We start from the raw sequence: 11,029 nt of genomic DNA on the forward strand, positions 1-11,029 counted from the left end.
GAGAGGCGGGACCAAAGAGCCAGAGCTCAACCCCCGCAAACACAACTAGGTGAGTACAACTAGGTGAGTACACACACACCTTTAGTGAAGATAACCTCCACGTCGAGCCTAGCCTCAGGCCGGACTCTAACTTTTAGATGAACAGAGACATCAGATGAGAGAAATTCTGTCCATTTGTCCCTGTATCGGCCCGGAATTGGTCCCGGATCTAGCCTGGCCTCAGGCCGGGCTCGGGGGAGTAGAACTGCCAAAACCCTCTCCAGGTAGCTCCAGGTGTTGCTTTGGTGCTTGTGTAGACGTTATCCTGGCAGGATGTACGCACTGTGGAGCACCACTGCTATAATTATTTGTCTGTTGAATATGTCATATTAAGTGACATGGTGTATGAAGCGTCTGATGACTGACACTGACCTTGGTCTGTAGTCTCCGGCCGCTCCCTGAGTTATGACTAGTCCTGTGTAATAGCTTCCTTGTACCTTATATCCTGCTAGAGTCCTGTGTAGTAGCCCTTGTACCTTATATCCTGCTAGAGTCCTGTGTAGTAGCCCTTGTACCTTATATCCTGCTAGAGTCCTGTGTAGTAGCCCTTGTACCTTATATCCTGCTAGAGTCCTGTGTAATAGCTTCCTTGTACCTTATATCCTGCTAGAGTCCTGTGTAATAGCTTCCTTGTACCTTATATCCTGCTGAAGTCCTGTGTAGTAGCTCTCTTGTACCTTATACAGTATTGGGCTAGTCATGTGTAGTAGCTCCCTTCTATCTTATATCCGGCTAGAATCATGTGTAGTAGCTCCCTTGTACCTTATATCCTACCATAATCCTGTATAGTACCTCCCTTGTACTTTATATCCGGCAAGGAGGGCTATGAGAGGGATGGGTGGGGGGGGGGGGGGAAGGGGCTGAAGACGTACACCCTACACGGACCGTAAGCCTCAGCTGGGCCCCCGGTCTGGGCTTGAAGAATCTCTCCTGTGTTAGATCTCAGGCTTGTACAGTCTTCTTCTCCTTTCTTGCCCTCTTTCAGCTGCTGATAGCTTACTTGTTATGCACTCTTAGTGTGTGTCAGTTTATATCTTGTTATGTTTGATAACTTGCTTCCGCGGGTCAGCTGAAAGCTGATGATTTAGTGTGTGTGTGTGGGTGTTAGGCCTACTGGTGCCGGTAGAAAGTACTTGCCAGTATAGAAGTAAAGTAGCAGGTGTAGTACTAGCAGGTTATAGTATTAGTACTAATAGGTGGTGATATTTGGTAGTACTAGAAGTTGGTAACTACTAGTAGTGTAGTATTTCAAAGTTGTTAGTAATGGTTGTGGAATTATATGTCCTTCATACCCGAAACGCTTTGCGTAATAGTGGCTTTAGGCATTGTATGTACTAGCTCTATAAATCCATCATTCTTTGTAAAATCTCTTGTATGTATGTACCTTACCTAAATAAACATTTATTTATTTATTTTACATCAGATCTACACTGATGGGTCATCTAACCCTGTCACTGGCAGGACTGGTGCAGCATACACTGTAATTAGGAATAATGTCTTTCAGTGCGGAAATGAAGGAAAAGTCCGTATTGAGAACTATGCCTCTTCAACACAAGCGGCGCTAACTGCCATTATTATGGCGTTAAGAGTCCTTGCACGAAACACTAATGGCGCAGTGATCTGCACTGATTCTAAAGTACCGCTACAAAGTCTTAGTAAAAATCGGGCAGAAAATCCTGCGATAGTCGCTGAGATCAAGTGAGAGTACTAACCAATCAGGGAAGAGTCGTCAAGTTTCTGTGGATCCCCTCCCATGTTGGAATATGTGGGAATGAACGAGCAGATGTGCTGGCTGCTGAAGGCGCTGAAGGAGACCATATTGAATACTTCATTCCCAAGACTCTACTACAAATTAGAGGTATTATCAGGCAACATCACCGTGACAAGGTAACTGAGGAAAAGAGGATAGAAGAACAAATCAGTGAATCTGTACGATGGTACAACATGGCTGCAGCTGGCAATTCGAATCATTATGGACGAAGAGGAGGAGGCCGTGGAAAAGAATCAGTAACAGCAAGAATCTGTTTTGGATACAAATATCCATGGAGATTCGGCATGGAAGCAACTGTTGGGCAACGGAGTTGCGGAATCTGTGATGAGTGACGGACACCGCCTTGACCACTACCTGAGAGAGTGTGAACATCTAGGAATCATTAGGAATATGTGTAGAATAATAAGCCCCACATTGAGTTAGGAAAATACTATTTATCAAATATAGATACTTCTTAAAAGACTCCCTAATTTTGCACCCGCAAGATAAAGTACTTAAGGGTTGACAAATGTTAATCTTGTTTGATAAGCTGTTCACTTGAGACAGTTAAGCTGTGTCTGGGTACAAGTGACAGGAAGAAGAACCCAGTGGGTTTTCGTCCTATTGGGGAGTGTTGTACATGCTGCTATGGCGGTGTGTCAACTCACAGGGAGAGTGGCGCTGGGCCATAAACTCGCCCCTCGGGGCAAAATTTAAATTAGTAGGAGAAGTAGCAGTAGAAGTAGCATTAGAGGCAGCAGTAGCGCCCTCCCTGCCCTGTCACCCCCAGCTGTGGGTCAGAGTAGGTGATGGATGGCGGGTGAGAGGTGACTCTCTCCCCCTATCGTCGCACAAGCCACTAGCCTCACAAGGGTCAACGGCTCGTCGCTAGCACACTGGCCTTTAGCTCTTGTGGACCCGGCCGAGTAGCGACTTCTTGCCTCCAAGAGTCAGCATCTGGTGCCGCCCCTACATACGCCCCTCGGGTTAAAGGACCGACGGATGCTACTGTATTGCCGTCACCAACTGTGTGGATTTGTTTCCGATATCTGAGAAAATGGTTTTACGTGACCATCGAGGATCGAACGCCGACCTGCAAGAAATAAAGCCTGTACCGAACTATCAAGTGAATAATAATACTTTCACCATTTTATCATAAATATTTATTTTTAAAGCCTACACCATGACTACAGGTTTTATCAACGTGAACACCGTGACACCGGCTTTGATAAATGACACCGTTCTCACCACTTGAGAAAGCGTAACATTTGGAGTGGTGTTGGCTCACCAGGAGCGTACGAGCCTCACCAACCACCTGATATATGGCGCTCGGTTCTCCTCGTTACCCACCACGTCGTACCCTCAATAATAAACTGACGAACGCTCCGGAAATTTGAAACTGTGGTAGAAAGCGATACAGTTGCTGTACTCTTAGTACATCTGTACACTTAATAGTAGTAGTAGTAGTAGTAGTAGTAGTAGTAGTAGTAGTAGTAGTAGTAGTAGTAGGCATCTATCAATCTCAGGAGAATATGGAGTTGCGCTCTGGTTGTCGGTCTGGAGTGGCCTCACCAGGGTGCAAAGCCTGGGTAGGTTGATACGGGGGAGAAGCTGTTACCCAAGCAGCAGGTCCCTCCCTCTCTACGGTGCCGAAAGTTTCCAATGGAAAGGCAAACGCCAATACGATTAGTTCCGGCGTAGGCGCAGGAACTGTCAGAACGAGGTAGAAGGCAACAACGAACTGCCCTGGAGGCTCCAGGACCTAGATTCACGAAGCTCCATGTATTTCTTTGTTAGTATGTGTGCTACGAAGGTTCCTAAGTACCGGCTAAGAACGTGCCAAAGGGCGATTCAGAAAAGTATACTTACGAAGATTTATAAGTAGTTCACTTAGGTTTCGCTAGATGTCACTAGAGTTTTTAGTTTGGCCAATCAGAGAAGGTAACATTTTTCATCTTACAGCTGTAGCCAATCACGACGCTGGCATAACGGAGCTTATCCGTGATGTACTTGCCACATATTTACGTCGAAATATATTTCCAACTTGTACAGTCAGCACCGACATTGTAGTAAACAAATATGTTACATCCTTTGTTTACCTACGTAATTCTAAGAGATAGTGTATAGCTCCCCTTGTCGCTCCCAAGATTTGAGAAGCGATTGTATTTATTTACGTATATATTTACCTAAATTTAACCGAGGGCCACTAACTGTTTAGTGGCCTCTACGAGGACAAAAAGCCGGGGGCTTGTTAAGTCCCGTAATTGTCCTAATGATATTTTCTAGCTGGATATTGGCATTTACGGCTTCAGCGGGTAGGTGGTTCCATGGGGTTTATAACCCTCTGGGTGAAAAAACATCTGTTTTCAGTCCTACTTGAGAGGACATACTCTCCAACACTATATCTGTGATTGCCCTGTTATCAGTGACTTCAGACCAAATGGTATGACGTACTTTGAGCTCTGTAATTACTTCATACACTCAGGAATATTGTAAGATATTCTTGTGCTTGACCCAGATTTTGCCAGTGGAGGCTAATAGATCAGCCTTACATTTCTTATTCTCTCCTGATTCTATGTATGACTGGCCGTCCTGTGAGGTGAGGATGTTGGATGGGCTTGTAGCTGGTTTCTGATCTACACTGTGTGGTCCTTCATATTGAATAGGGAAGCAGCACATTGCTGTGTATAGCTAAGCATGTTAAAAAAATACATTGTTTGAGAAGAGTCTTGTAGAAACTGGTAAGAGTAATTATAAGGTTTCCATGATTCGGTGCTTACCTCTTGTAAAAATTGTGAAGTTGTTGTTTAGTCAGAGTTTATTTGTTTTTTGGTATTAAGGCAGGTATTTTCTCCCTTGATTCCATCCTGTGAGATGGAAGTATTAAATGAAGTTATAGCTAGTTTTTTTTTTATCTACACTGTGTAATCTTCCATATAGAATAGGGTAGCAGCACATTGGTGTGTATACCAAAGCTTCTTAATAAAAAATATCAGTAATAAAGATTTTAAATTATAGTTTGTATTATTACCAGTATTATCCTTATTAAATCATGTTAACCATGGATCATTAAGATTTCATGTTGATATGTAATAGTCATATTTCTTTTGAATCATTAATTAAATTGTGCATTATGTCTCAATTTTTCACTTCTTTGGATATACTGTACAGTACAAAAAGATATGAAAGAAATATTACTGGTTTATTTTTATCCTTATATTTTTTTTATTTTAATAACTGCATCACTATTTTTACAGCTGACAAGATTTGTTTTACTCACAGGTGCAGTATTTCTTAAACAAAATTGGTTTATTGTTACACACACTGGTGCTACATAGCCTTCCCAGCTTGGTGCCTTCTTTTGATAATTACTTTCTGATTGTTACACACAGCCAAATTGTGTAACAGATCGTGGTATTGGAACCCTGCTTCCCCCTCTCTTTTTTAATAGATCACAATAGTCCATATAATCATAATTATAGGTCAAAGTATTCAATGACAAAAATTGTTTAAGTTTTTACCCTTGCCTAACATTTATGAAGCATATTTTGTTTTTATGTCTCACCCAAATTTAATTTCAAAATAAGACCAAACAAAATAAATTAAAAATGGGTATGTATAGCTAAAGTACGCCCCTAGCTATACTTATTGTTAGGTGAACAGGGGTATTTGGTGATAGTAAATGCTCCAACCATCATCATCTCTCATATTGAGAGGGTCATCACCTTCTCTCATATTTCATGTTCACCAGTGTTTATTTACTTAACTACTGGTATATTATCTTGCTATTATAAAACTAATTCTAATATCATAAAATACATATTTACTACAAGTTTCAAGCAGAGAATGCATATATAGTTAACACGAAGGACTCCTCTGGACGAAATTCGCCAACTAAATTGTTTGTTTATACTAAAATCGATCCTCCGTGTTGCGTAGTAGAGAAAAATTGAGTTATATCCAGTTTACGTAAAGCTACGAGTGGTCGAGGGCGTCCTTAAATCGAGGCGGTGTACTTACGAAAATTTTTCCTTCTTAAATGCGTACCTGAATACCGACGTTGCCGCTACGAAGGTGCTAAGAAGAAAAACATTCGTAAATACGTACGTAACTGCTTCGTGAATCTGGCTCCAGCTCCGGAGTTAACCTCGAAGTTGGTAAAAGAAGGGCGCAGGGACTCCAACCCTGGAGACCGCCGTGGTCGGGGCAGGAGAAGAACCACCCCAGCAAGGGCAGGAACGACCCCAGCCTCCTGAAGCAGAGCCTGGGGGGCCGCACGAGCCCCGGGAGGTGGACGGTCCGGTCCCGCACCTACGTGTCCCAGACAGAGATCGTCACAGCCCCCCGTCACCCGAGGCCGGCTTCCTTCAAGACCAAGCTGAAGAGCAATAATTATTAATTACCAACAATTATTATTATAATAAAAATATAATTAATAATTCTTACCGTACACTTCGTTTGGGTAGCTGTAACAATAACGACAACAATAACAAATCAGGCGAACTACTGTTCGCATTTGGCTTTATCACGTTAAATTTTCTTACACAATTTCTTTAATAATAATTAAGCGGCAGATACAACTTGAGCCTTACTGTAGAAGACAAACGAGGAAAATAGAAAATGCTTGAAATTTGGAATAATAATAATGATGTAGTTTGTACAGACATCTTGTGCCTGGGGAGCAGAGAGGAAAGTGAACACGTGCACAGAGAACATGTAAATAACAGAAGACTATAAGGATAATGTTGGAAGAATATTTTGAACATAATCAAAATATAAACTGTGTAATATATATATATATATATATATATATATATATATATATATATATATATATACAATATATATATATATATATATATAACTGAAAACTCACACCCCAGAAGTGACTCGAACCCATACTCCCAGGAGCAACGCAACTGGTATGTACAGGGACGCCTTAATCCGCTTGACCATCACGACCGGACAAAAGGAAGTGATAGCCGAGGCTATTTGAACCACTTCCCCGCCGGCACTCGGATGGTAATCTTGGGCATAGCATTTTATCAATTCACCTCATTCTTTGGGGCACACGTGAGGAACACAAATGTTGCATTTGTGTTCCTCACGTGTGCCCCAAAGAATGAGGTGATTTGATAAAATGCTATGCCCAAGATTACCATCCGAGTGCCGGCGGGGAAGTGGTTCAAATAGCCTCGGCTATCACTTCCTTTTGTCCGGTCGTGATGGTCAAGCGGATTAAGGCGTCCCTGTACATACCAGTTGCGTTGCTCCTGGGAGTATGGGTTCGAGTCACTTCTGGGGTGTGAGTTTTCAGTTGTATATAGTCCTGGGGACCATTCAGGCTTGTTTGCATATATATATATATATATATATATATATATATATATATATATATATATATATATATATATATATATATATATATATATATATATATAATGTCGTACCTAGTAGCCAGAATGCACTTCTCGGCCTACTATGCAAGGCCCGATTTGCCTAATAAGCCAAGTTTTCCTGAATTAATATTTTCTCTAATTCTTTTCTTATGAAATGATAAAGCTACCCATTTCATTATGTATGAGGCAATTTTTTTTTTATTGGAGTTAAAATTAACGTCGACATATGACCGAACCTAACCAACCCTAACTAACCTAACCTAACCTATCTTTATAGGTTAGGTTAGGTTAGGTAGCCGAAAATGTTAGGTTAGGTTAGGTAGTCGAAAAACAATTCATGAAAACTTGGCTTATTAGGCAAATTGGGCCTTGCATAGTAGGCTGAGAAGTGCGTTGTGGCTACTAGGTACGACATATATATATATATATATATATATATATATATATATATATATATATATATATATATATATATATAATATGACAGTGTCAGACCACGGAGGAAAATTGAAACAGGAATTTCCTTAAGCTCTTTCGTATATCTTCAGAAGGAAGATGTATTAATATATAATTACATTATATATATTATTAATTATTAATGTAATTATTAATATATAATTACATCTCCTTCTGAAGGTGTATTAATATACGAAAGTACTTAAGGAAATTCCTGTTTCAGTTTTCCTCCGTGGTCTGACACTGTCATATATATATATATATATATATATATATATATATATATATATATGTCGTACCTAGTAGCCAGAACGCACTTCTATGTCTACTATTCAAGGCCCGATTTGCCTAATAAGCCAAGTTTTCATGAATTAATGGTTTTTCGACTACCTAACCTACCTAACCTAACCTAACCTAACGTTTTCGGCTACCTAACCTAACCTAACCGATAAAGATAGGTTAGGTTAGGTTAGGTAGGGTTGGTTAGGTTCGGTCATATATCCACATTAATTTTAACTCCAATAAAAAAAATTGACGTTATACGTAATGAAATGGGTAGCTTTATAATTTCATAAGAAAAAAATTAGAGAAAATATACTAATTCATGAAAACTTGGCTTATTAGGCAAATCGGGCCTTGAATAGTAGGCATAGAAGTGCGTTCTGGCTACTAGGTACGACATATATATATATATATATATATATATATATATATATATATATATATATATATATATATTTTATTAAATATGACCGAAAAAGTAAGATTAATAATTCTAACACGAATTTTCTCAATCTTTCGTACATTATGCTTCACTGTTGGAGGTAAATCAAAAATCACTTCTCCAAAATTCATTTTTATTTCTAGTCTGACGCGACACGGGCGCGTTTCGTAAAACTTATTACATTTTCAAAGACTTCACAAATACACAACTGATTAGAACTTGCGTTTCCCTGATTTTATATCTACATTTGAGTGAGGTGGGAAGGGTGATGTGGCATTACATTTGAGTGAGGTGGGAAGGATGATGTGGCATTAGAGGATATTAATAGGGTATTAAAAGTATCAACACAAGACAGAACACGAAACAATGGATATTGAATAGAAGTGTTTGTAGAAAGCCTATTGGTCCATATTTCTTGATGCTTCTATATTGGAGCGGAGTCTTGAGGTGGGTAGAATATAGTTGTGCAATAATTGGCTGTTGATTGCTGGTGTTGACTTCTTGATGTGTAGTGCCTCGCAAACGTCAAGCCGCCTGCTATCGCTGTATCTATCGATGATTTCTGTGTTGTTTACTAGGATTTCTCTGGCGATGGTTTGGTTATGGGAAGAGATTATATGTTCCTTAATGGAGCCCTGTTGTTTATGCATCGTTAAACGCCTAGAAAGAGATGTTGTTGTCTTGCCTATATACTGGGTTTTTTGGAGCTTACAGTCCCCAAGTGGGCATTTGAAGGCATAGACGACGTTAGTCTCTTTTAAAGCGTTCTGTTTCGTGTCTGGAGAAGACACGAAACAGAACGCTTTAAAAGAGACTAACGTCGTCTATGCCTTCAAATGCCCACTTGGGGACTGTAAGCTCCAAAAAACCCAGTATATAGGCAAGACAACAACATCTCTTTCTAGGCGTTTAACGATGCATAAACAACAGGGCTCCATTAAGGAACATATAATCTCTTCCCATAACCAAACCATCGCCAGAGAAATCCTAGTAAACAACACAGAAATCATCGATAGATACAGCGATAGCAGGCGGCTTGACGTTTGCGAGGCACTACACATCAAGAAGTCAACACCAGCAATCAACAGCCAATTATTGCACAACTATATTCTACCCACCTCAAGACTCCGCTCCAATATAGAAGCATCAAGAAATATGGACCATTAGGCTTTCTACAAACACTTCTATTCAATATCCATTGTTTCGTGTTCTGTCTTGTGTTGATACTTTTAATACCCTATTAATATCCTCTAATGCCACATCATCCTTCCCACCTCACTCAAATGTAATGCCACATCACCCTTCCCACCTCACTCAAATGTAGATATAAAATCAGGGAAACGCAAGTTCTAATCAGTTGTGTATTTGTGAAGTCTTTGAAAATGTAATAAGTTTTACGAAACGCGCCCGTGTCGCGTCAGACTAGAAATAAAAATGAATTTTGGAGAAGTGATTTTTGATTTACCTCCAACAGTGAAGCATAATGTACGAAAGATTGAGAAAATTCGTGTTAGAATTATTAATCTTACTTTTTCGGTCATATTTAATAAAATATGTCTACAGGAAAGACTGCTACCAAAATATACTAATATATATATATATATATATATATATATATATATATATATATATATATATATATATATATATATATATATTTTAGATTTAGTTTAGATTTTTGTCCATTTTTTTACTACATGTATCATCATACATATAATGACGTATACATATAGAATTTTTTACTATTCATTTTATAAGAGTCTGGAAGAAATAAAGCTAAAAAAGAAACTTTAATATTCCAAGGTCTAGTATAGCACATATATATGTACTATATTAGGCCTCAGATAGTGCGTATTAGGCCTAGGGTGGTTAGCTTAGGTTAGCAACATACTTAAGTATGTTGCTAACTTTTCCGGTTTGTCCAAATTGAGTAGTAGCAAATTCTACTTTCGAATTGCCCATTACGTCAGTATATGTACGATGGTCGACGTGGTTACTTTAAGTACTATCTTAGTAGGATGATGGACTGGCTTAAGCAATCCAGCCACTCCGCTTCTTCTATGTTGCACGGTAATTTGTTGCATAAATCAACAACCCTGATGCCAAACCAGTATTCACTCAGATCTTTCCTGAACCTAAAGTAAGACGATGGCATAACTTGGTCTATACAATGTTGGAAGTTAATAAAAACACTAGTTTATTTAGATGCGTTGAGTTGGAGTCGTTCAGGTTAACTAACAAGTTGTTGTAACTTAGTTGTAACTAAGATTTGTACTTAATTTAAAAAAATACAAAAAAAGTAGCTGTCAACTAGAAGTAAAATGACTTTCACCTTTCAAACGAGAGATGCCAGACCAGTTTGGTCTGGTAACTTTTAAGACACACGTGCTAGCTAGGGTGAAGTATTGTTGCACGCTAACAGCCCCATTCAGAGCTGGAGAAGTTACTGACCTGGAGAACACGCAGACTTTACGGCTGAAATCCATTCAGTGAAACAGAATATTATTGGGAGAGCGATAAATGCACCAACAGACAATTCTAAACAGTAAGTGCTCAAGACTTTTTAACACTCTTCATCTTCCGGTACACAAAATGCAAATTATAAACACATCTAAAGGATACCTGATTAACCAGGCTGTGACTTATACGTCAAGCTGCGTG

The sequence above is a fragment of the Procambarus clarkii genome, chromosome 21 (assembly GCF_040958095.1).
Source record: "Procambarus clarkii isolate CNS0578487 chromosome 21, FALCON_Pclarkii_2.0, whole genome shotgun sequence".
NCBI classification, from domain to species: Eukaryota; Metazoa; Arthropoda; class Malacostraca; order Decapoda; family Cambaridae; genus Procambarus; species Procambarus clarkii.